At 43.6% G+C, this 23,381-nt stretch overlaps 1 protein-coding gene across 3 annotated transcripts in view; it reads right to left on the bottom strand.

The window, feature by feature from the left end:
- PHC2 (polyhomeotic homolog 2) overlaps window positions 1-23,081 on the bottom strand; it is a 76,168-nt gene extending 53,087 nt beyond the window's left edge. For all 3 annotated transcript variants that reach the window (XM_084873065.1, XM_084873066.1, XM_084873067.1), the window contains exon 1: window positions 22,972-23,081. The gene's annotated coding sequence lies outside the window, so the exon portion shown is untranslated. The remainder of the gene's footprint in view (window positions 1-22,971) is intronic.
- Between the last annotated feature and the right edge of the window lie 300 nt (window positions 23,082-23,381).

Raw genomic sequence — 23,381 nt, 5'->3', positions numbered from 1 at the left:
ACTATTGAATTGAAAAGGAAAACAAGTTGAAAGCAACTGCCTGCGAGTCGTTCGGAGAGAAAGGATGAGGACACCTGCCTTTTCTGAAAGCTCGCCATGGGCTGGACAGTCTTAGGGAGGTGGCATATTTAAAAGGAAGAGGAGAAGCTTTGTATTCAGAGAAAGCTGTTTGGATTCCTGCCTCTGCCCCAGAGATCCTAGGCAGGTTACCTAACCTCTGAGGGCCTCGGTTTCCTCATCTGTAAACAGTGTTAATGCTATAGATTTTTACGAGTTATTGGAAAAAGTAAATAAGAGGATGCAAAAACACTTAGCGCTGTGTGCAGCACAGAATAGTTATTTAATAATTACCCCTCCCTTCGCCTGATTAATCCTCCTAGCATTGTTTTAGAGCAACAATTACTGATGATGAATCTGGTTTTGAGTGGTAACCTGTCCAAGATCATAAGCTATCAAGTGCCATAAGCCAGAAGAGTCTGAATCTAGAACTCATGTCCCAGTTGTAATATGGGAGTGCCTTGAGTGTGGAGAAGGGAAGACTAAAAAATTTGGGCTTTTAGTCCTTTATGATTATTGAGCAAGCTTGATTACAATAAGCTTTTCACCAGAGTTTAAAAAGCTCCATTCTCAAATCTCAGAAATTCTTCCTAAGAAAAGAAAAACCAAACAAACCACCTACAGGTATAACTGGGAGAAGTGATAACCAGCAAAGACTTAGCCATAGAGTGTGTGTAGCAGGGGGTGAGGTGGGGGGTGTTTAGATATGTGCACTCTTGTATTTACGTATGTTGGGAAGGGAGAGGGAAAGCAAGAGACTAGAAGCTAGTCAGTGACTCCTATTACCAGATTAAACTCCTCGTTTACCTCCAAGCCCTGTGCAGTAAAAGTGCTTCAGAAATCAGAAAGTAAGTGACCTGCAAACATTCTCCCTGGAGCTGTTGTCATGCAATGATTGAGTCATCAGTTCTCAAGGCACTGCCTTTGGATTAATATTAGGACTACATCACATGGTGAACAGGCGCACAGCGTGAGATTTCGGTTTCCTCTCCCCACCCCCTCCTCCCATCTCCTTGGGCCCTACTGCTTTGGCCCCGCCCACCGTTAGAGGACTCCGCCATTCCTAAGAGGCTTCTCCTGCTCTGCTTCTGCCCCAGCAACCTGTCAAGGCGGCTGTTTCAGAGCTTTGGGATCACAAAGCAATTCCAGAGCCCCCTGGCCCAGCTCTGGGGCCCACTTTCCCTCATTTGCCCCAAATAATGGCCTCTAATTGCGATTAACATTCCTCCGGGGCAGAAACACGCTGCACGTCTGTGGCTGGCCTCTGATCTGCTGTGACCACCAGCCGTTTGCTTCCCATTGTGTCTGGAATGCTATGTTCCATCCCATTTCATACCCTACATTTGCTTGTCCTCTCTCGGCATACCTGTTGGCTTTTAACTTCTTGTGTTTCTAACCCATTCTGTTACTCTTTGCAAGGCCAAACTATCTAAATGGGGCAGGCCCCCTTAAATCTTCCACTCTTTCCAGGCAAGTATAAGTTTACCCTACTTATTTTCTCATATTTATACCACTTAGTTAATTTTGATAGCTAGAATAGGCTGAAGTGGAACTTTGGAGTGGGAATTGTAAGGAGATAGATTTCAACTACAAAAGAAAAAGAAGCACGTACTAACAAGAGGAGTTGTTGAGAAGTGGAGTGGGCTGCTGTGTGAAGCGAGTTTCATGTCAGAGGAGCCGACGGAGCAGAGGCTGAGCCGCCAAGTGGCCTCCAGGATCTCTTTGACACTGGCTGTGAGTGTTCCATGAAACTATTTTACTGGATGCCAGAAATCCAACGGAGATTTTAAGCTTTTGTTTGTTTTTAAACGAATACATTTAAACGTTCTAAATGCTAATCTTATTGTTCAAGCTGTGGCACAGCTCATAATGTCTTCGTCATTCTAGTTACTAACAAAAAGGGCCGATGCCATTAGTATGAACTTCCTGATTCTCTTCATGGAGAAACTACTGTTCTTATTTCCTAAATGGAGTAGCTACAAAGTGGCAACGTGTTTTGGACTCTCATAAGACTGGTTAACCTCACAAATAGCTCACCATCCACACACCCACCCACCCACTCACCACCCACCCATTCACCTATCCATCCATCTGTCCATCCATGCATCCATCATCCTTTCCATATTTATTAAACAATTATTATGTGCTTGGCATTGAATGGAATACAAAAATGACTCTGATACTAACTCTGTTCTTAAGGGGTTAACAGTTGAAGAGGAGAAATAAGAAAAGTACACAAATAAATATAATAGGAGTCAGCAAACGTTTTCCGTAAAGGGCTAAATAGTAGGTCATTCAGGCTTTGCAAAGCATATATGGTCTCTGTTGCATATTCTTAGCTGATCCTCCCCCTCCCAATCATTAAAAAATGTAAAAGCCATCCGTTCCAGGACTTTGCATAAACAGCTTATGGGCTAGACTTAGCCTTTGGGCCCTAATTCACTGGCCCCTGAAAATGTAATAAGATGTAAAGAGATAACCTTCAGTTGAACCAGCTAAAAGTATCATTAGAAATGGGTCTTGCCGAAACCTGTTTGGCTCAGTGGATAGAGTGTCGGCTTGGGGACTGAAGGGTCCCGGGTTCGATTCCGGTCAAGGGCATGTACCTTGGTTGCGGGCACATCTCCAGTAGGGGGTGTGCAAGAGGCAGCTGATCAATGACTCTCTCTCTCATTGATGTTTCTAACTCGCTATCTCTCTCCCTTCCTCTCTGTACAAAATCAATAAAATATATATATTTTTAAAAAAAGATAAAAAAGAAATGGGTCTTTATGATGAGTTTGATTAGGACTTTGGAAATGGGGAGGGAGGATTCTAGGTGGAAGGTGGACAATTATACATTGTCCCCCATTTTCTATTCTTAAGAGCAGAGGTTTTCAAAGGGTGGTATCACCTTGGAACTTATTAAAGACTAAAGGCCTGATGCACCAGATTCGTGCACCGAGGGGGGGGGGGTGTGTGTGTTCCTCAGCCTGGCATGCACCCTCTCGCAGTTATAAATTGGTGATGACTTTTTTTTTCTCCGGGGCAAGTCCCTGTGATGGCTGTATGGTTGGGAGGAGATTCCCTTCTGAGTCTTGATTCCTGGCACACATTCTGTCTTGCTCATGATACCTCCAAGACACAGTCATTTATTCCTCCTCACTTGGAGTCACTCTCATATGTGAATTATTATGCCTTGTTCTGGTATGCATTTTTGCCACTGCTACAAAATGGCCCCTTTGCATTATGCCAGGACTACCTTCTTTAATTAGTGGAGGAAAAAGACAGTATTTCTATTTTATCTTTTGAATGAAATGACTTCTAAAAAGTCAGATGTGGAGCTCAGAGAGGCTGAGTGGAGGAGGGGGGCAGGAGAGAGAGAGGACACAGAGGAACCTCAGAGGAGGCTACAGGCGATCAGACACAGGAGGAGTCGTTAATCTGGCAGACAATGGATGGCAAAAGGCAATTAGCTTGCCGGGGGTTGTAGCAAGCCAATGAAGATGCAGCATGGTAACTGAGGGTCTAATGTAAGGGCAAGGTCATTACTAGGGAACTTAAAAAGAGGACAAAGTACAGGAGGTTAGAGGTGGGAAAGCCATCTGGTCCAACAGGAAGGGAGAGGAAAGGGCTCCTGGTCACATGGATATGAATGATCCAGTGGGAGTGTCCAGGTGTAGCTGTACATGTGTCAGGACTCTACATACAATCTTGAAAATGAACTACTTCACCCCTCTCTCTCACTCTGCATCCCTCTGCCAAGTCTAACCAGGCAGAAAGTCAGGCAGAGGATCGGCTGGCTGGATAATAAAACCACATGCCCAAAGAGTGGCAGAGTTTTCACAGACACAATTCTAACCTTCAGGTTAGGGGCTCCCTTCCCCATTTCAAAGCATGCTAGTTTTCCCTCTGTCACACGCCTCATTCCCATGCACACCCTCACGTTCTGTTCCTCTCAGGCACTCTGCAGGCACGCTAATGGATTCCTCTGCCTATACATGTTCTCCAGACCCATTTATTTATCCTCACTTGGGGTAATTCTCATATAGTAAGCCCTACCTCCTGCTTCTAAAAATCACTTCAAATGTCAAAGTTGCTTCCATAGCGTCTGTTCCTGCTGTCTGCAGGAACTGCTAGCTTTGTCATCCTTACAAAAAAGGAAAATGTACCAATATTGGCTTGACTGCATAAAGAGCCCAACCCAAAGCAGATTGTCCTACCGTGGGATGCAGGTTTGTGGCTGTGGCGTCCCCGCCTTCGAGACCATCCCATTTATCTCTCTTTGTTCCACTCCCTCTCTCTTCCCGCACAACGCTGCAATCACACACATACTCTGGGTTGGGGGGGGGGGGGGGAAGGCCAGTCTAATTTCCTGATGATTATGTTGTTACCTAGCAACAGCCAATCAGAGACTGAGCTTTTTGCCTGCAGTATTTCATGCAAATAGTTTGGAGAAATTGCAGGGTAACCCAGACTGCTTAGTCTGTCTTCTCAAGGGACACATTACAGAATAAAACCAACCCAAGAGGGGGACTATGGAAGCCAGGCACGTGCCTCGGATAGCAGGCCATCTGCCCTGTGCCTCCCTAACAAAAGCACGGGAGTTCCACAGACAGAAAGTTAGGGAGGTCGAAAAGTTGAGAAGAGGCTCATCAGCAGCCATTCTTTACCCTGGATCTCTGCACTGATAACCAGAGCCCAGAGCAACCTCTGATACTCTGAAACCCTACCTTCTCGGGAAGGCAAAAAACCCTGCTGCATTCTTAGGAGTTGTCTGTGGAGGACATGGAGAAGAAGCCTCCACAGCCATTCTGTTCAGAAAGAAGCTGGCACTTCTAGCCCAATTCAAGAGCCTCATCTATGCCCACACTGGCCTGTCTCACATGGGGAAACCCATTGTTTACAACCGTATTCCTCCTGCAAATCCTCATTCAAATAGTTGAAAAATGAGAGAAGACCCCTTAAAGAGATGTTGTTTTCCCAACAAGCACTGAGCATTTGATCAGGAGCCACACATACAACTCTCTGCAGGGCACAGGGATCTGGACTGATATCACTCAGGTCTGGACTGATACCATAAGAGGGAGACTCAGAAGACAGGGGGTCCAGGCCTGTCTCCTCTTTGGGCCTGGCCAGGCTTCAGAGGAATCAGATGTCAGTAGTTTGTTTTGTTGTTGTTGACTCCTTGCTCAGTAATCCAGATTGAAAGCAAGAAAAACTGTGGCCTCAGCTGCTGGATAGCTCCTCACTGTTTCTTATTATGGACGCCAGCCAGCAGTTTTGCAAAGTTTGGCTACACAGGAACAGTGAATAGGCGCCCATCCTATTAACTTGTAGTTTTTACATATTTGTAAGACAAGAGATAATTACAGTCCAATCATTATAGGAAGGTGACAGCTCTTTAGCCTCTGATGTTCACCACGTTAGCCAGCCTAAGAAAGGAGCTGTCAATCAGCTTTGTTCAGAAAGGCGGAGCTAAGGAATTCTACCCACCTGGAGGGCTGCATGCCTCCATCCCCACCCTGGTCCTATGGTAAATTCAGAAAATTCATGGAGTTAGGCACTCCTTCCTCATAACCTTGGAATGCATATTATAAACCCCATTTTACAGAAGAGAAACTGGTGAGTGGTATACTCAGATTATATAGTTACAAAGTGGCAAAATTGGGGTTAAAAAGCAAGTCTTTTCGCTCTGAAGTCTGAATTGTGATGTCCTGATCATTCTAGATTTAGAATGATCAAGTCTTTAGAGCAGTAAAAACAGGACAGCAACAGAAAGCCACTTTTACAGTAAAATAAATAAATCATTTGCATTTATTATTGGTATCCGAAGATCTTTCATCTGTAGTAAAACGTTAAACCTTGAGCGGTGACTCTTACCTCTGGGGCACATTAGAGCCACCAGACAAGCATATCAGAAATATTCATGCCTGAGTCCCACTCCAGACCAATTAATTAATTAGAAATTTCTGGGGGCGATCAGAGAGGCAGTGTTTTTCTAAAACCCCACCCCCACACCCCTTCACTCTCGTTCTTTATTTTCTAATCCTGACCCGAGGATATTTTTCTTTTTTGTTAGTCCTCAGCTGAGGATATTTTCCCACTGATGTTTAGAGAGAGGGAGAGACAGAAAGAAATATCGATGTGAAAGAAACATATCAGTGGTTGCCTCCTACAGTTGCCCTGACCAGGGCCCGGGCTGGGTTGGAGCCTGCCACTGAGATACACGTGCCCATAACTGGAGTCGAACCAGGGACACTTGGGTCTGCAGGCCGAAGCTCTATGCACTGAGCCAAACAGACTAGGGCAACATTGTTCTTCTTAATACATATCTTTATTGATTTTTAGAGAGAGAGGAATGGTGAAGAAGAGATAGATAGAAACATTGATGAGAGAGAAACATTGATTGGCTGCCTCTGCACACTCCTCCTCCCCCAACTTCTCCAACCTCCCACTGGAATTGAGCCTGCAGCCTGGGCATGTGCCCTGACTGGGAATTCAACCAGCAATCTTTTGGTGCATGGGACAATGCTCAACCACCTGAGCCACACTGGCAAGGGCACAGCAGTGTTTTTAAAAGCTTCTGAGGCCTAGCCAATTTGGCTCAGTGGATAGAGCATCGGCCTGCAGACTGAAGGGTCCCGGGTTCGATTCCAGTCAAAGGCTTGTACAGAAGGCAACAATGTATTTCTCTCACATTGATATTTCTCTGTGTCTTTCCCTTTCTCTTGCACTCTAAAATTCAATGGAAAAAATATCCTCAGTGAGGATTTAAAAAAATAAAAAGTAAAGCTTCTAAGGAAGAGCACAACTTCCTTATAAAGCTAAACATACACCTATCCTAGAGCTCAGAAATTTCATCAAGTGAAATGAAAACACAGGTCCATAAAAAGTCTTGTACTAGTACAGCCCTAGCCGGTTTGGCTCAGTGTATAGAGAGTGTCAGCCTATGGACTGAAAGGGTCCTGGATTCAATTCCGGTCAGGGGCATATGCCCAAGTTGTGGACTCAATCCCCAGAATTGGGTGTGCAGGAGGCAACCAATCAATAATTCTCTCTCATCATTGATGTTTCTATCTCTCTCTTCCTCTGCCTTCCTCTGTGGGGGGGGGGGCGGGGGGAGAAAGAGTCTTGTACAGATGAGCTCCTAGCAGCTCTATTCATAGTAGCTAAAAAACTGTGGTATATCCATACTCTGGATACTGCTCAGCAATAAAACGGAACAAATGATTGATATATGCAACAACGTGGATCAGTCTCAGAAATGCTATGCTGGGTGAAAGCCACCTTACACAGGATACAAATGGAATGGTTCCATTTATATGAAAGTCTAGGCATCGGAAAAGTTGATCTAAAAAGTCAGAGTGATGGCCGCCTCTGGAAGTGGGAGTGGGGCCGGGGAGTGGCTTGGAGCGGGGCAGGAGGGAACATCTGGGCGATGGCAATGTCCTACATGTTGATAGGGGTTGTATTACATTGGTGTACACATTTGTTAAAACTTCTTAGAGAATGGTGTACTTCAGATTTGCGCATTTCACTGTACGCAAATTTTACCTCAAATTGAACTCTAGTTAGTGATATGCACGCTGACATGTTTAGGGGTGAAATACCAGTATACTGATGCCTGCAATTTTCTTCGAAATGCATAAAAAATAAATAAGATGGACTGGTAAATGGACAGAGAGATGGATAGTTGGAAAGATATGTTACAAGTATGGTAAAATGTTAATTGTAAAATCTAGATAAGATATACATAATATTCACTGCATAATTTTTTAAAAACACTTTTTGGTATGTTTAAACATTTTCATAATAAAATCTTGGGGAAAAGCTCTTCCAGATGATTCCAATGAGCAGACATCAGGATAAAAGATAAATTTCAGTTATCTTAGCTGAAAAGTATGATGTGAAGAATGTTGTGCCATTAATCTTCAGAGGTAAGTATAATCACTACCCCCAACACACACACAAACACACATAAACACACACACACACACACACACACACATACACACACACACACACACACACACACCCCTGAAACCCTGGAATAAATGTCTGTGCTGAAATAAAACTTCCTAGAGTTCAGCTAAATCTTGTGGCCACACTGGCCCACGTCACACTGGATTTAAATAGGACCAATCATTTGACATGTTGTCTGATGAGAAAAAATATTTGAAATCAGGACAGTTGTGGGAAATCTGGGCATTAGGATCATTAAACAATGGTCTTCTCAGACTGTCATTTTCTTTAGCTCCATTTCCTCCCTGGCAGACCACAAATCCACAGGGATAGTGCAAGTCTCTAAATATGTAGGGGAAGAAGCTGGAGTGTGGCGCCCCGAAGGATCTGAATTCAAGGTGGAGGGGAAAGAGGGAGGGGAGGAGTAACAGGGGGAAATAATGCAGTCAAGTGCAATGTGGAGCCCCTATTCCCTGAGCTGCCCATTTATCCTGCGTAATTGCTTCATTTCCACTGGCAGTGCATCTCAAAATGAATTTCATTACTGGTGCCTTGGATATCATATTGATTACCAGCTTCATCGATTCTTATCTTGCTAATTAGCATATAAATTAGCCATATGGGGGAGGCATTAGGCAAAATTGAATTTTCTCCTTAACCTTCTTTCAGACGGTAAATGGAAATGGATGTGGACTATGAAGGCCTATGGCCTTCTTAGGACACCGTCTAAGTGCTGCTCACTGCCAAGGAATCTCTTGCCATTAGACCAGTGGCAGTTTTAGAGTCTGACAACATTAAACACTGGGGAGGATTGAGAGCAATGGTAACTCTCATAAGAGACAGTAGAAGTATAAATTTTTTTTAAAATACATATTTTATTGATTTTACACAGAGAGGAATTGAGAAGGACAGAGAGTTAGAAATGTCAATGAGAGAGAAACATCGACGCTCAACTGCCTCTTGCACACCCCCCACTGGGGATGTGCCTGCAACCAAGGTACATGTTCTTGACCGGAATCGAACCCGGGACCTTTCAGTCTGCAGGCTGATGCTCTATCCACTGAGCCAAACCAGTCCTGCCTAGAAGTATAAATTTATATAACCGCTTCAGAAAACAGTTTAGCACTTCCCAATAAAGTTGAGTATATCCTGATTCTATGACCCAGCAATTCTATACACCCCTTCTTGGGACGATACTCTAACTGCTGAGTAAAACTGGTCAGCATGAAGTAATACCTTACATAAGTGCATTAGGCAACTTATATGATCATGGTGGTGTTGATATTGTGCCCAAAACTGGAAATGTCCAAGTGTCCATCAAAAGCAGAAAGTAAAAATAAATAGTACTGTAGTTCAATAGAATACTATACAGCAGTGAAAATGAATGATGTACAGTCACATGTATCACCACAGTCAATTCTGAAAAACAGAATGTTGAGCAGCAGAAAGACCCAGGAGAACAAATACAGTGTGATTCTATTCATATAAAATTTAAAAAGTTAAAACTGAAAAGTATATTGTAAAAATAACAGTATATTGTTTACGGAATTACTTCTATCTGGTAAAACCATAGGGGATAGCAAGAGAGTACTTCTCACAACAGAAGATACCTTTGGATGAATGAAGAAAGTAGAAGCAACTAGGGAGGTGATGAGTAAACATTGTTCACTTCATAATTATTCCTTAAATTATATTCATACATATTATACATTCATTTGCATAAACATTTCACAGTAAAACCAATGAAAAAAATGTATCAGTGTCTGCTTGACAAACAGGCACTATAGATGGAAAGCTGAGACTGGCGCAGATCTATTCCTATACTGCTAAAATGACTTACAGCACCCATTGTAATGACTTACAGCACCATGGAAGTCAAATGACTTACAGCACCATGGAAGTCAAAGACTGTAATGTCTCTAAATCTAACACATATTTTAATTCCCTATTTTCCTTGACTCATCAGCAGCATTCAACACTGCTGACCATCCTCTCTCCTTGAGAGTGTTTTACCTCGGCTTTCATGAAACCATATTCTCCTGGCCATTCCTACTCAATCCTTTCAAAGGCTTGTCTCCCACCACCTAACCATTAAATGGGGGAGTTTCTCAAGATTCATCCCCAGAACCTGTTTTTTTGTTTTTTTTTCACATTCTATTCTCCCTCAGACATTGACACCCATGTCCATGACTTCAATTACCATCTGTACACCAAATATTTAGGCCTCCTGCTCAGACCTCTCCTCTGAGCTCTAGGCTGATGTATACCATGACCTAGTCAAGATTTCTACTTGGATGTTTCAAAAGCCTCTAAATCTTAACCTGTTAAAAATGAAACTCATGCTTTTCCTCCAAAATGGGTTTTCTAATATTCTCTCTCAGTGAATGGCACCACCATTATTCTTAGACAAATATTACTCCAAGCAATAGCAGGCCCCCCCCACCCCGCGCTTTTTTTTACAGAAGAACTCACTCTCTTTTCTTCCTAGGAAAGGGTTAAAAACAAGGACAACTATTATGGTTATACTTCTATCCTCCATATATGAACCTTTTAAATGAAACCTTTTAAAACACCAACATCGTCTGGCAACTTGGGCTTCCTACATAGAAGGAGCTCAATAAAGTTAGTTCCTTTACCTCTAATAAAGAGTTTTGCTGAACCACGATACACTATTATATCATTACTAGAATTTCATGTACTGGTAGGGTCCCTAGGCCTGGCCAGCGATCAGGGCTGATTAGGGCATTCCAACTGTTGGCCCGGGACTTCCTTCATTTCGTGCTGCCCCCTGGTGATCAGCGAGTGATCAAATTCCTGGTCTCCCAATTGAACTCCTGAGGGGTCACTTTGCATATTAGCCTTTTATATATATAGGTGTGGATATTCCTCTCATCTGCTTTTAACCAGTTGTACATATTTTCTTTTCTTCCCCCTTTTTATATTATATTTTTGCACACAATAGATTTTTAAATAGTTTCATTTTTCTTCATTTTCTGTTTTTCTCCTTATTTCCCTCCCCTCCCCTCCCCATGACTCACTCCAAAGATGGCATTTCAATCAACAAGTATTAATTGAGCACCATGTGTGCACCGTGGGACAGAGTACTGAGCAAGACAAAGTTCCCATTCTCATGTGAAGACAATAAAAAGTGAGATAGTCAAATGCGCTAATTAGAGAATGAAAATTGGGAAAGTGATAGAGAATGGCTGGTGGCTACTTTAGATTGGTGGTCAGGAAAGGCCTGCTGAGGATGCTATGGTTAAAAATGAGATAAAGCTACAAGGAAATAGTCATTGCATCCCAGAAAAACAAAGAGTAAAAGGGAGGGAGGAGGATGGGGGGAGAGAGAAACATCTATGGGTGAAAGACACATCAACTGGTTGCTTCTTGCATGTGACCCAACCTGCTCCAACCAGGAATGGGAATTGAACCTACAATTGAGGTACATGCCCTTGACCAGGAATAAAACCTGAGATCCTTTGGTCCGTGGGATGATGCTCTAATCACTGAGTAAAACTGGCCAGCATGAAGTAATACCTTTTATCTCTAGAAATGTTTTCTGAATTAAGATAGTTCTGCCTATCATTCATATAGCTATATCAGCTTTCTTTTAGTGTGTATTTTCATGTGTTTTGTTTTTGTTTTTTACTATTTTTTAAAAATTTCAAATATTCTGTTTACTTATATCAGAGTTTCTCAACCTTGGTACTATTGACATTTTGGGATAGATATTTCTCTGTTGTAGGGGGCAGTCCTGTGAATCGGAGCTTAGCAGCATCCCAGGCTACCAGATGTCAATAGTACACCCCACACCCCAAGTTATGACAATCTAAAAATCTCCAGACACAGTCAAATGTTCCTTTGGGGGCAAAATCACCCCCAGTTGGCAACCATTGGCTTATATTTTAGGTGTGTTTTCTATAAAATAGCAGACAAGTGAATTATTATGCATTGTGACAATCTTTATCTTGTAATGGAAATATTAAATCTATTCACACTTTATATAATCATGACAAATTCTCAGTGTTTGCTTGTCTCAAAATGGCTTTCATTTCCCTTCTGGGATATCCATCTAAGCTTAGTTTTCCTCTGACAGGCACACTGATGGGAAGAACAGAAAGAATGTAAAGCTTCAAAACTAGGAGACACACACTGAAGCCATCTTACTCTTTTCTACATACATGCTCCTAGCTTGTCTGGTTGTTTCAAGCAAGTTAAAACAGGGCACCTTCTCTGGGCAGATGCTGCTCAACAGGCCCATGTCTTTGCAAGTGGAAAAGATCTCTGTGAGAGTCAGAAAAAGGCACTGCTTTCTCTAGGCCAGTCTCAATCCTTTTAATGCCGCGACCCTTTAATACAGTTCCTCATGTTGTGGTGACCCCCAACCACAAAATTATTTTTGTTGCTACTTCATAACTAATTTTGCTACTGTTAACGAATCGTAATGTAAAATTTGTGTTTTCCGATGGTCTTAGGCTCTACAGCAGTGGTTCTCAAACTGTGACCCACAGGTTGAGAACCGCTAGTAGGGTCGCCTAAGACCATGGTCGGCAAACTGCGGCTCTCGAGCCACATGCGGCTCTTTGGCCCCTTGAGTGTGGCTCTTCCACAAAATACCATGGCCCAGGTGAGTCTATTTTGAAGAAGTGGTGTTAAAAGAAGTTTAAAAAATTTGGCTCTCAAAAGAAATTTCAATTGTACTGTTGATATTTGCCTCTGTTGACTGACTAATGAGTTTGCCGACCACTGGCCTAAGACCATCGGAAAACACAGCTATTTACATTACAATTCATAACAGTAGCAAAATTACAGTTATGAAGTAGCAACAGAAGTAATTTTATGGTTGGGGATCACCACAACATGAGGAACTGTATTAAAGGGTCGTGGCATTAGAAAGTTTAGGAACCACTGCTCTAGGCAGCAGCGGCCCTGAGCCAGTCATAGGTCTGGCAACTGGACCAGGTTTGGGTTCTACTCACCCCTTGGCAAGAGGTCCTTGTAAAACAAATAATCAGCAGGAAAAAAAATGTGGAAGCCTTAAACTTCCAGGTTCCATTGTTGTTATTGAGAAGTTAGCCACCAGCCTGTGTGCTGCTTCTTTGAAGGTAACCTGTTTATTTATTAAAAATTTGTCGTTTCACTATGATGTGTGGGTTTCTTTTCACTTACCATGTTGAGTCTGTATGTTTGTATGTTTGATGTGTTTGTATGTTTGAAAAATTCTCAGCCATCATCTCTTCAAATGTGCCTCTGTCACAAACTACTTCTCTTCACCTGCTGGGACTATCATTAAAAGCATGCCAGGCCTTCTCTGTCCTTCACGTCTGCTATCCTGTCTTACAGATGTCCCATCATTTTAGCTCCTCGGCTTCGTTCTGGACAATTTCTTCAACTCGATCTTTCAGTTCAGCCATGAATAATCTGCTAATAGGAGTGTTCACTGAGTTCTTAAATCGGGTTATTGTATTTTTCAGTTGTAGAAGTCCTATTTGGTTCTTTTTAAAATGTTACACTTTTTATAGATTTCTGTTCCTGCATATATTTTCAAGCTCATTAAAGAAAACCTCCTTAAATGTAGTCAGCACAGATGTTTTATAGTCTGTCTAATAATTGCAGCATCTTAAGTTTTTGTGGGACTCTGTGTTTTCTGCTGTGTCTGTTGGTTATTACTCGGGTTATCTTGTTATTTTATAGAACTTATTATCTTTGACCGATTCTTATCTCAGCAATACTATTCAGTGACGTCCAGCTTAGAGGTCAAACTCTCCTCATCCACCCACTGCTGACAGACGTATGAATTGGGGGGAATTAGAAAAGTATGCATCAAGAGCCATAGCATTTTATACACTTTTGATCTAGTATTAATAATATTGTATTTATGAATTTGTCTTAAAAATAATCATGGGTGCCCGCAAAAATTCAGCTACCTAAATGGTCATAAGAAGGAAAATTGAAAACTTAAATCCCATCAGAGGGGATTTGTGACTGTATCTTCATATAGAAAACTGTAGTTAATGGTACAAAAATGTTCACAATATGGTGATAAAAGCAGTTTATAAAAGAATGTATGTGGCAAGATCCTTTAAACAAAAATATATGTACTCATAAAAACCAGAAGAATCTAAAACAAAATGTTAGCAGCATTACTTTGAGGTGGTTGGATAATGTCTCTCCCCCCCCCCCCACAGCTTTAATACTTCCTCACCCCCATACCTTCTATAATATATTACTTCTATAATAAGAAAAAATGGATTATTATAAAATAGTGGATATATCTGATCGGTCTGATTGGCCATCTCAGACCAGCCATTTTAGGTTCAAGCCATCAATCACCAATCAGCAGAGAAGTCTATATTCTCCTAATTCCATTCTCCTCTCCACACTTGGACCATACACAGCTTTTCTGTTTTTGGCCTGAATACAGCAACATTCATCCATTAGCAGTCTGAGTAGGAGGTTCAAAATATATATTTGTTGAATTGAATTTATGGCTAAAAGCCAGAAATTTAATGGTAACAGAATGTTACACACTTAAAATGTGACTGTTTTCTATTAGATAATCTCCATTTTAAACTATCCGTATGACATTACAGTATCTCTCACAACCAAACTAAATAAACGTGTTTTGAGAGAATACCCAAAGGAAAAGTTATTATTACCGACTCCTTGTCTTTTCCGGGAAGGTCTGTCTGGTGTATATTTAGTAGTTCCGTACAGTGCTGGTCAATAAGGCTTAATTGTCTCTGCCCTGAATTGTCTAACCTGCGCCCACTCCTTTATAAAAAAATAAATAAATAAATGCCTGGAATGAGCTGGAATTTCCAGGAAAAACACAGCCGCTCAATTGAAGTCCCTGTGGGATCACTGCACTGATGTCATTCTTAGTATGCCTCACTCTTCCCTTCTGGCTGGCACGATTCTGGCTCGCTGCTCTTCCTTAGAGAGCAGGCTGTCTTTGTGAACGACTGGCTCAGGGAGCATGTGCAGGACAAACCCAGAGCCTCCCTCCATGGGATCCTGAGAGAAGATAAAGAAACGGGCTGAGAGCGGCGGCTGAATGGGGCAGGTTGTGCTGCTTCTCGAAGCTGAACAGGGCAGCTCTGTGAGGGAGCAGATGAGGGCACCTAATTGGGTCTGACCCCGCAGGCTGTGTGTGCACAGAGGGCTGGGAAATGCAGCTTTGCACTTGAGAAGGGGAGTGAGATTCCAGGACCGCTATTCAGACACACTTATTCACTCATCTGCTTGATTCCATTTTATTTGTACAAAAGGTCTGCGGGGGCAGCGGGCAGGCTAAGCCGGGAGAGATCATGGGCTATGCAAACAGAACCTGAATGGGAGATTAAGTCAGGGGATGTTCTCTCCGCGCCGTCTCCACTGGCAGGGCTGGAACTGGCAACAGGGAGAGGATGAGTCACTCTTACTATATTTCCATGCCTCTTGACAAAAATGCAGTCACTATAGTAAAACAGGCCCAATAATACTTAGTAACGAACAATGAAAATACCTTCCTATAAAGAGAATGAATGTCATATTATGGTCATCACAATTATGGTTGAATAGCAAGCATGATAAACAAAGGCACCAACGACAGGATGCCTCCTTTTTAAAATTTTTATAACCAGAGCAAGAACTAAGCCTTTCTTTATCTGGAGTAGTAATTGAGATTACTACTCCAGCCCTAACTGGGTTGGCTCAGTGGATAGAGCGTCAGCCTGCGGACTGAAAGGTCCCAGGTTCGATTCCGGTCAAGGGCATGTACCTGGGTTGTGGGTACATCCCCAGTAGGGGGTGTGCATGAGGCAGCTGATCGATGTTTCTCACTCATCCATGTTTCTAACTCTCTAATCCCTCTCCCTTCCTCTCTGTAAAGTCAATAAAAAATATTTTAAAAAGATTACTACTCCAAAGTAATTTCTAAAGATGCAGTGAACAATTATGCATTACCTATTTAACTATCTAGTAGTACCTTCATTTTTTTAAACATGAAGATCTCAGAAGAATTAAGATTATTTTTGTGTACTTTGGGAAAAATAAACAATAAGGAAGCTGAGCAGAGATCAGAGTGATGCAGCCACAGCAAAGGAATGCTGGCAGCCACCAGGACACAGAAGAGTCCAGGGAGGGATTCTAGAGGAAATACAGCCTCGCCGACCCCAGCCCAGTGAAACTGGCAGTGAACTTCTGGCCTCCAGGACTGTGAGAGGAGAAATTTCTGTTGTTTTTAGCCATGAAGTTTGTGGTTATTTGCTATGCTAGCCACAGAGAATTAATACATTGAAAATAGTCATTTCTTATACTGCTTAGTTCATTTTGAGAGCAAATATCATAACATAATAAAGGTGACAGCTAGTATATCATGTATACCAGTAATAATAATTTCAGCAAGCACTTGTGCAGGCTTACAATGTGCCGGGCACTATTAAGCATTTGAAATGTATTTACTAGTTCATTCTTCATTGTGAGGGAGTTCTATTATTATCTTCATTTATAAGCGGGAACTTTGAAGCACAGAGAAGTTAGGGAACTTGGCCAAAACTATGTAACCAGTAAGTCATGGGGCCAGGACCTGAACCCAGACAGCCTGGCTCCAAAAGTCACAGCTTTTAAACACAGTGCCACACAGGGCTTTGCACCTATGAGAAGTCCAACAAAGAACTCTGTGAAAATGTCTAGAGTCTTTTCAAGCCTCTGACCTCTTCCTCTTCTCCATGTTTCCTGCTGTGTTCACTGTCTTCCAGGGAAAGTCACCATACGTGATACAGAATTCCAGTACGTTGGAGTATACTAGTAAAAAGAGGCACTGGCTGGTGGGTATCAGATGTGGGGCAATGCTATACATTTCAATCCAAAGAGTTTTACAGCCAAGATTTTATTTATTTTTGATTTTTATTTTTTGGTTAGTCCTCACCTGTGGATATTTTCCCACTGATTTTTAGGGAGAGTGGAAGAGGGAGGGAAAGACAGAGAGAAACACTGATGTGAGAAACACATCGATTGGTTGCCTTCTGCATGAGCCCTGACCAGGAGGAGCCTGCAACCAAGGCACATGCCCTTGAATGGAATCAAACCGAGACCCCTCGGTCCACAGGCCAATGCTAAATCCGTTGAGCCAAGCTGGCTAGGGCCTAAGATTTCAGATCTCAAATCAGCCATCATTAAAATATGAAGGCTCTCTTATGATAGCTCTGAAATCAATAAAAACATATTTTTATTGATTTCAGAGATATCAGAGAAAGAGAACAGAGAAAGGGCAGGTTACATTGCTTTCTTGAGTCTGTATAATTCCTGTGAGGTTCTCTCTTCTGTCAGGAAAAGTCTTCCTGGCAACCATATTTACACACTCACTTAATTCTCTTCCTTCTTTTGATTTGCTGGTTTTGTATAAAAATTAGTTTGCATTGAATTGCTGAAGCTTACAAGTTAATCAGTTTAAGACTCATAAAATTTTAGAACTTGGTTTCTGGCCAAAATTCACTTGTTAAAGGGCCTGTCCCCTTTCTTTTGCAATTTGAATCTAATTCTCTTCAGTTAAAATATTTTAAAGGCACATTTAATATGTACACTGGATGTTCTTAGCTATATGTAGAAAAAAGAATATTCTCCTAAGGGTATCTCGCCTTACTAGTTAGGAAGATCAATAGGGAGAAGGTATTGATAAAGCAAGGTATGAAATTCCCAAAGATGAGCCATGAAAAAGCTAGAAGAGTCAAAGACTAAGACAGAAAGTCTGGACAACATGAAATGATGAACTCAGGCTTAAAATTCTGGGTGATCAGAGCTCAGAATCTGGATAACAGATATGGGACATGAATATCAAGAATAGAGTGTCTGGTCGAAACCGGTATGGCTCAATGGATAGACTGTCAGCCTGCAGACTGAAAGGTCCCAGGTTCAATTCTCGTCAAGGGCATGTGCCTTGGTTGTGGGCACATCCCCAGTAAGGAGGTGTGTGCTGGAGGCAGCTGATTGGTGTTTCTCCCTCATCGATGTTTCTAACTCTCTGTCCCTCTCCCTTCCTCTCTGTGAAAATAAATAAATAAATAAATAAATAATAAATATATATATGAAAGTATCAACAGCTCATATTAAAAAAAGAAAAAAAAAAAGAATGGAATGTCTGCCCTAACTGGTTTTCTCAGTGGTTAGAGCATTGGCCAGCAGACTGAAGGGTCATAGGTTTGATTCTGGTCAAGAACACGTACCTCAGTTACACGTACCTCGGCCCCAGTTGGGGTGTGTGCAGGAGGCAACCAATCAATGTGTCTCTCTCACATTGATGTTTCTCTCTGTTTCTTCTCCTCCCTTCCACTCTCTCTAAAAATCAATGGAAAAAATATCCTTGAGTGAGGATTAACAAACAAAAAGGAATGGAGTGTCATTAATTATAGCTTTAGAATCAAACATGGAACCAAATCCCATCTTTGCCACTCATCATGTGATTTTTGGGCAATTAATTTGGAAGCTTAGTCTCTCCAAGCTTCTAAGAGGTTGTATGATTGTAATCCAGTATTGTGAGGATTAAATGGAATAATGAATATATGTATGGAAAGTATTTAGCACACGGTAAGCGATAAATGGAAGCTGTACTATTATTGTTCAATGAAATGCACAGGTAATTATCAAAGCAGTAAGTTTAAGAACTGAATTGCTGAACTTCTACTCAGGATATGAAAGAATGCGAATGATATTTTAGGACAACTAAAATAATGAAGCAGACAGGGAAGATCAAATCTTGTGCCTTCTCTCACCGTTTTGCTATTTCTCTTTTTCCTTTTATTGCCAAACATACAAAGGGTGGTCTACATGCTATCTTCATTTCTTATCAGCATCTCCTACCACAATTCTCTTTAATCTGGAGTTTAATATCTCCACTGCCATCCCCTGCTGAATTTAAACTAATTCTTTTCAAAAAGTTACAATGAATCCCTGTGTACTAAATATAATTAACATTTCCCACTTTTTGTGTAGAGTTTCATACTGCTGGCCAATTCCTCCAGCTTGAAACCCTTTCTTCTTTCGACTGCAGAAACACTACACCTTCATGGCTAACAGCATGTCTAATCGGGTACCCAAATGGTCATGAAGAGAATGCATTTGTTGGGTGAATAAATTATTCTTTCGCTTCTCTGATTCCTTATTTTCTATCATCCTGACCCTATTCCTCCTCCCTACCTCGCTAAATAAATGTGGGAAATCTCCAAACTTCAGCCCTTGGTCCCCTATACTTCTGTTTCTATGCCATCCCCACTGTTGAATTAAGCTAATCATATGGCTTCAATTATCACCTTCTGAACATAAGACTCCCTGACTTCTCTCCTTTGAACATTAGCCCCCACTTCCAAATACTTATGGGATGTGTCCACTTACAATTTCCTGTATCACCTCAATATATCTAGCACCTAGCTCCTCCACTTCTCCCCCAAACTGGCTTTCCTGCCTGCCTGTCCTATTTCTGTTAATCTTGTCACCCAGGCTCAAGGCCATATTTGATTCTTTCTTATTTCTTGTCCTCCATAACCAGTTAGTTACGCTTCCTTTATAATACTTGTTGAACCCATCCTTTTTTATTTTCACAGATGTTACCCTAATTCAATTCTATATCCCCTCTTCCAGACGATCTTAGTAACTACTGATTGTACAGTTCTCTTTCTATCCCTACTAAAGTTTATTCTCCACACTGTTGTTGAGAATCTTCTTAAAATACTACTTTCATGACCTGACATTTCCCTAACCAATCATCTTTAGACTTTCCATCACACAGGATAAAGTCCTAATTCTGTAGTTTGACACCAATGCCTATTAAAATCTGGCTTCAACCAACCCTTCCAATCCTACAACTACTTTACTTAAACCTTCTGATCTTGTGAGATTGGTCAGTCTGATCAATTGGCCTCTGAAAACTGTCTTCCACATTCTGGCCCTATGTTTTATGAATGCTATTTTCCCTGTCTGAAGTCCCTTCCACATTCACCCTCTTTATAGAACATTCACCATGTTGGTAGAAAAGTCTTCCTTGATAATCAGAGACCATAATGACATTTCTCTTTTTACAGCGCCTATAATACCACAGTTAGCACTTTGAAAGTTTACTTAATTTCTGCTTTACCTGTGTGATTCATTAAATCTTCAAAACTATATGAAAGGTAGGTAGCATTAGTATATATAAAAAAATGAAGTCCAATAATTTGCCCAAGTCACATAGCAGATAACTGGTAGAACTAGGATCTGAATGAGGGCTAGCTCTCTCATGTTCCTGTCTCTTCCAAAGCACAGATACAGCACAGTATTTCACACAAGCAGGAACTTGGTAAATATGTTGATTGAGAAGACTGCTTAAATAGCAACCCTGATTACAGAATTGTCACTTTAGCAGTGTACATTAGGTGTTATCGTCCTAATGTCACCTTCTTTACACGGCTTGATCTGTAATATAGTTCAACACAGGGATTTGCCAAAACCTCACCACAATCCATTCTAAAAATAAATTTTGGTTTGAGCAAAGCTAAAAGAGGCCTTGATCTGATTCAAACAGGTGTGTTTGGGGAATGAGGTCCACATTACTACCTCTGGATCCATCCACATTGTTTGCAAATGATCAGAAAGTACAAACAGGCTGGCTAGCCGACGTTTATAGGGTACAATGGACCATTTACATTTCTGGAGGTGGATACTAAGGCAGCAGAACAGGATTTTCTTGGCTCAGATGGCTAAAGACCTCAGTAAAACAAGCCCAATAAAAGTGAATCATGGGTGGAAACAGATCAAAAGAGGGTAAGAGTAAGGAGGGAGAGAGAAGAGAGGAGAGAAGTATATAGCTACTCCACAGAGGAGATGGTGCTGCTCTTTTCCACACGGTTGCCTGAAGCTGTTGGATCCAGTCCTGCCCCACACGGCTGGTACCGCGTAGCGGGCGGCTCTATCATTTCTGCCTGGTTCCTGGCGTCAGTTCTCAGCGGCTTGCCCTGACCCACATCACAGCCCAGACCTTCTCTTGCCTCAGATCCTTTCAGCTTCTGATCTAATCACTCATTTCTCCAGGTCTCACAATTTGGCGAAATGCAGACTTCACATTCGGCACTGCCTCCCTGGTCACGACCTTTACTTCCTTCTTATTGTAGGAGTTAGACTGCCCTCCCAGGTGATGCCTGCACTGCCACACATTCTGCCCAGTTTTCAAGCCCTCTTCCTCGGGGCTGCTGCACACCGTTCCTTGCCCATGCCCCTACGTTGGCTCCTTACTTGGGAAGATAGGGGTGACACACTGGATCAGGAGTGAGGCCAAAAACACTGATGAGGGAGAGGAGCGAAGGGGAAGAGCAATAAGAAGGAAAACACCACTGGAAAACTGTGATGGGAACTAGAAATTCTAGGTTACTGTTGGAAAGTTACTTTATCAAGGAAGGAAATATAATGTGGCTGCAATATAATACCACTGCCCAGAGATACCACACTTTTTAAGTCTCTGAAAGGCAAACTCCTATTCATTTTTCAAGACCTTGCTTAATCGTGTTCTTCTCTGGAAAGCCTCTCTAACAGCTAAGTGCTCCCTCCTCTCTGCTCCCACAGCTCTTTACACACACATCTGTTATGTTGTCATTACCTTTGCTGGCATTTTTACTTGTCTCTCCCACTATTTCTTTGAAGACAAGGACAGATCCTTATAGACCCAGAGTGCCTGGCACTAGGTAGTGTTTGCCGTGTGATAACAGAGCGACATGAAAGTGCAATTTGCACTTCACTTGAAAAAAAAATCCAATGGGTTTCTGGTACTTTCCATGTATGACCATGTTTTTCCTTGATTTAGAAGAAATGACTTCTGACTCAGAGAAAACTCTATTGATATGGATGGCACATTAGCCAGGTTTTCACCCCCACACTCCTGAGCAGCTCTCAGAGCAAGCTCACTGTGAGTGGCACCGGGCCTATCCCACCGTCTCTAACGCAGAGAAAGCTAAATTACACTGCGCCTGAAGCTGCCACCAAGCTCAGTGAACTGGGGATGGAGGTGGCAGCCCTGGTGGGCAGAGAGGGGAATAATGAAAAGAACACACTTCCGTAGCAGACCTAAGAGGAAAGTGAGGGAGGAAGGTGAATTTAAACCTTCCTTTATTAAAAAACAAAACAAAACAAAAAACTGTTAGAAACTCACGCAAAACAGATGCTTCCTCTGGACATGACAGACCCGATCCACGTGTCCAGCAGTGACTTTTGCCCATGAGTGTGTCAGGTCAGCACCCAGCACAGGACACAACGGGAGGGCAGAGCCCTTCTGGGGCACAGCTCCTTCTCCAACCTGGCAAACCCGGGGCCTGCTTGTCCCAGGACCTAGGGGATTGTCCTCTCCTTCAGCGGGGGCTCCCTAGGCTGGTGCGACCCCTCCCCTCAGCACCAATCCTGCCTCGTCCCCCAGGGGCCCCAGCCTGCGGGTCCAAAGCGCCTGCGGGCGGCGGGGCTGTCAGGCGGCGGCTGCGGGTCAGGCCCGCCCCCCGCGCTCCTCGCACTCCGCGGGGCGAGCGGGGAGGCGCAGGCCGCGCAGGCCACGGGCTGCCGGGGCGCGGGCCTCTGCGAGGCGGGGGCTCGGTGTCCCCGCAGGAGCTGTGCGAGCGGCGGTCCTGCAGCCGGGTCCCCGCAGCCTCCCGCAGGTCTCGGCCCCGGAGCCGACCCCGAACCCCCGCAGCCACCGGGTCCCCGCCCGGGCGCAGCGCGGCCAGGGGCCCGCCGGCCAGGACCGCACGGTCCCCGCGGGGGGCCGCACGCACGGCTCCCGGTCCGGCCGCCCGCCCCCGGCTGGCCCGCGTCTACGGCAGTGTCCCGCCCCGCGCGGCCCCGCGGGGTCACGGAGCCCGGCCCGGCCGTGACAGCTGGGCGCCTAAAGGGTTAAGCCGGCGGCGCCGCGGCCCGAGCGCCCCGCACGCAGCCGGGGCGCCGGGAGCCGCCCCAGCGCGCAGGCGCCCGCCCGCCCGTTACCTGCGGCCGCGTCCGCGCTCCTCCTCCACCTGGCGGCTCTCTCCGGGGGCCGCCCCTCAGCCCGCCCCTCGGCTCGGCGCCGCGCACCCTGCCGGCTGCTCGGACACTGCCGGGGGAGGAGGGGCGCTGGGCAATTACCATATATTAGCATACCAGTGCGTGTCACGTGGCTTCCCCAGCCAATGGTCGCTGTGGAGAGGCGGGGCCTGGTATGGACACGCCCAGGTGCTGCTCCGAGCCTGAACCGGTGGCCATGGCAACGGCTGGGGGTGCAGGGGAGTGGGGAGGCACTGAAGCCCCGTGGAGCATCTCCCCTACCTGACTGCGCTCCACGCGGGGACACTTTTCCTATCCATGTAAGAAGAGGGACTGAACTTGACTGAGCAAGACTCAAATTCAGCAAACATTTA

This window comes from Pipistrellus hanaki (genome assembly GCF_964339955.1).
Source record: "Pipistrellus hanaki genome assembly, chromosome: 2".
NCBI classification, from domain to species: Eukaryota; Metazoa; Chordata; class Mammalia; order Chiroptera; family Vespertilionidae; genus Pipistrellus; species Pipistrellus hanaki.
The sequence above is the reverse complement of the archived record's forward strand: the minus strand, read 5'-3'. Positions and strand labels throughout refer to the sequence as shown.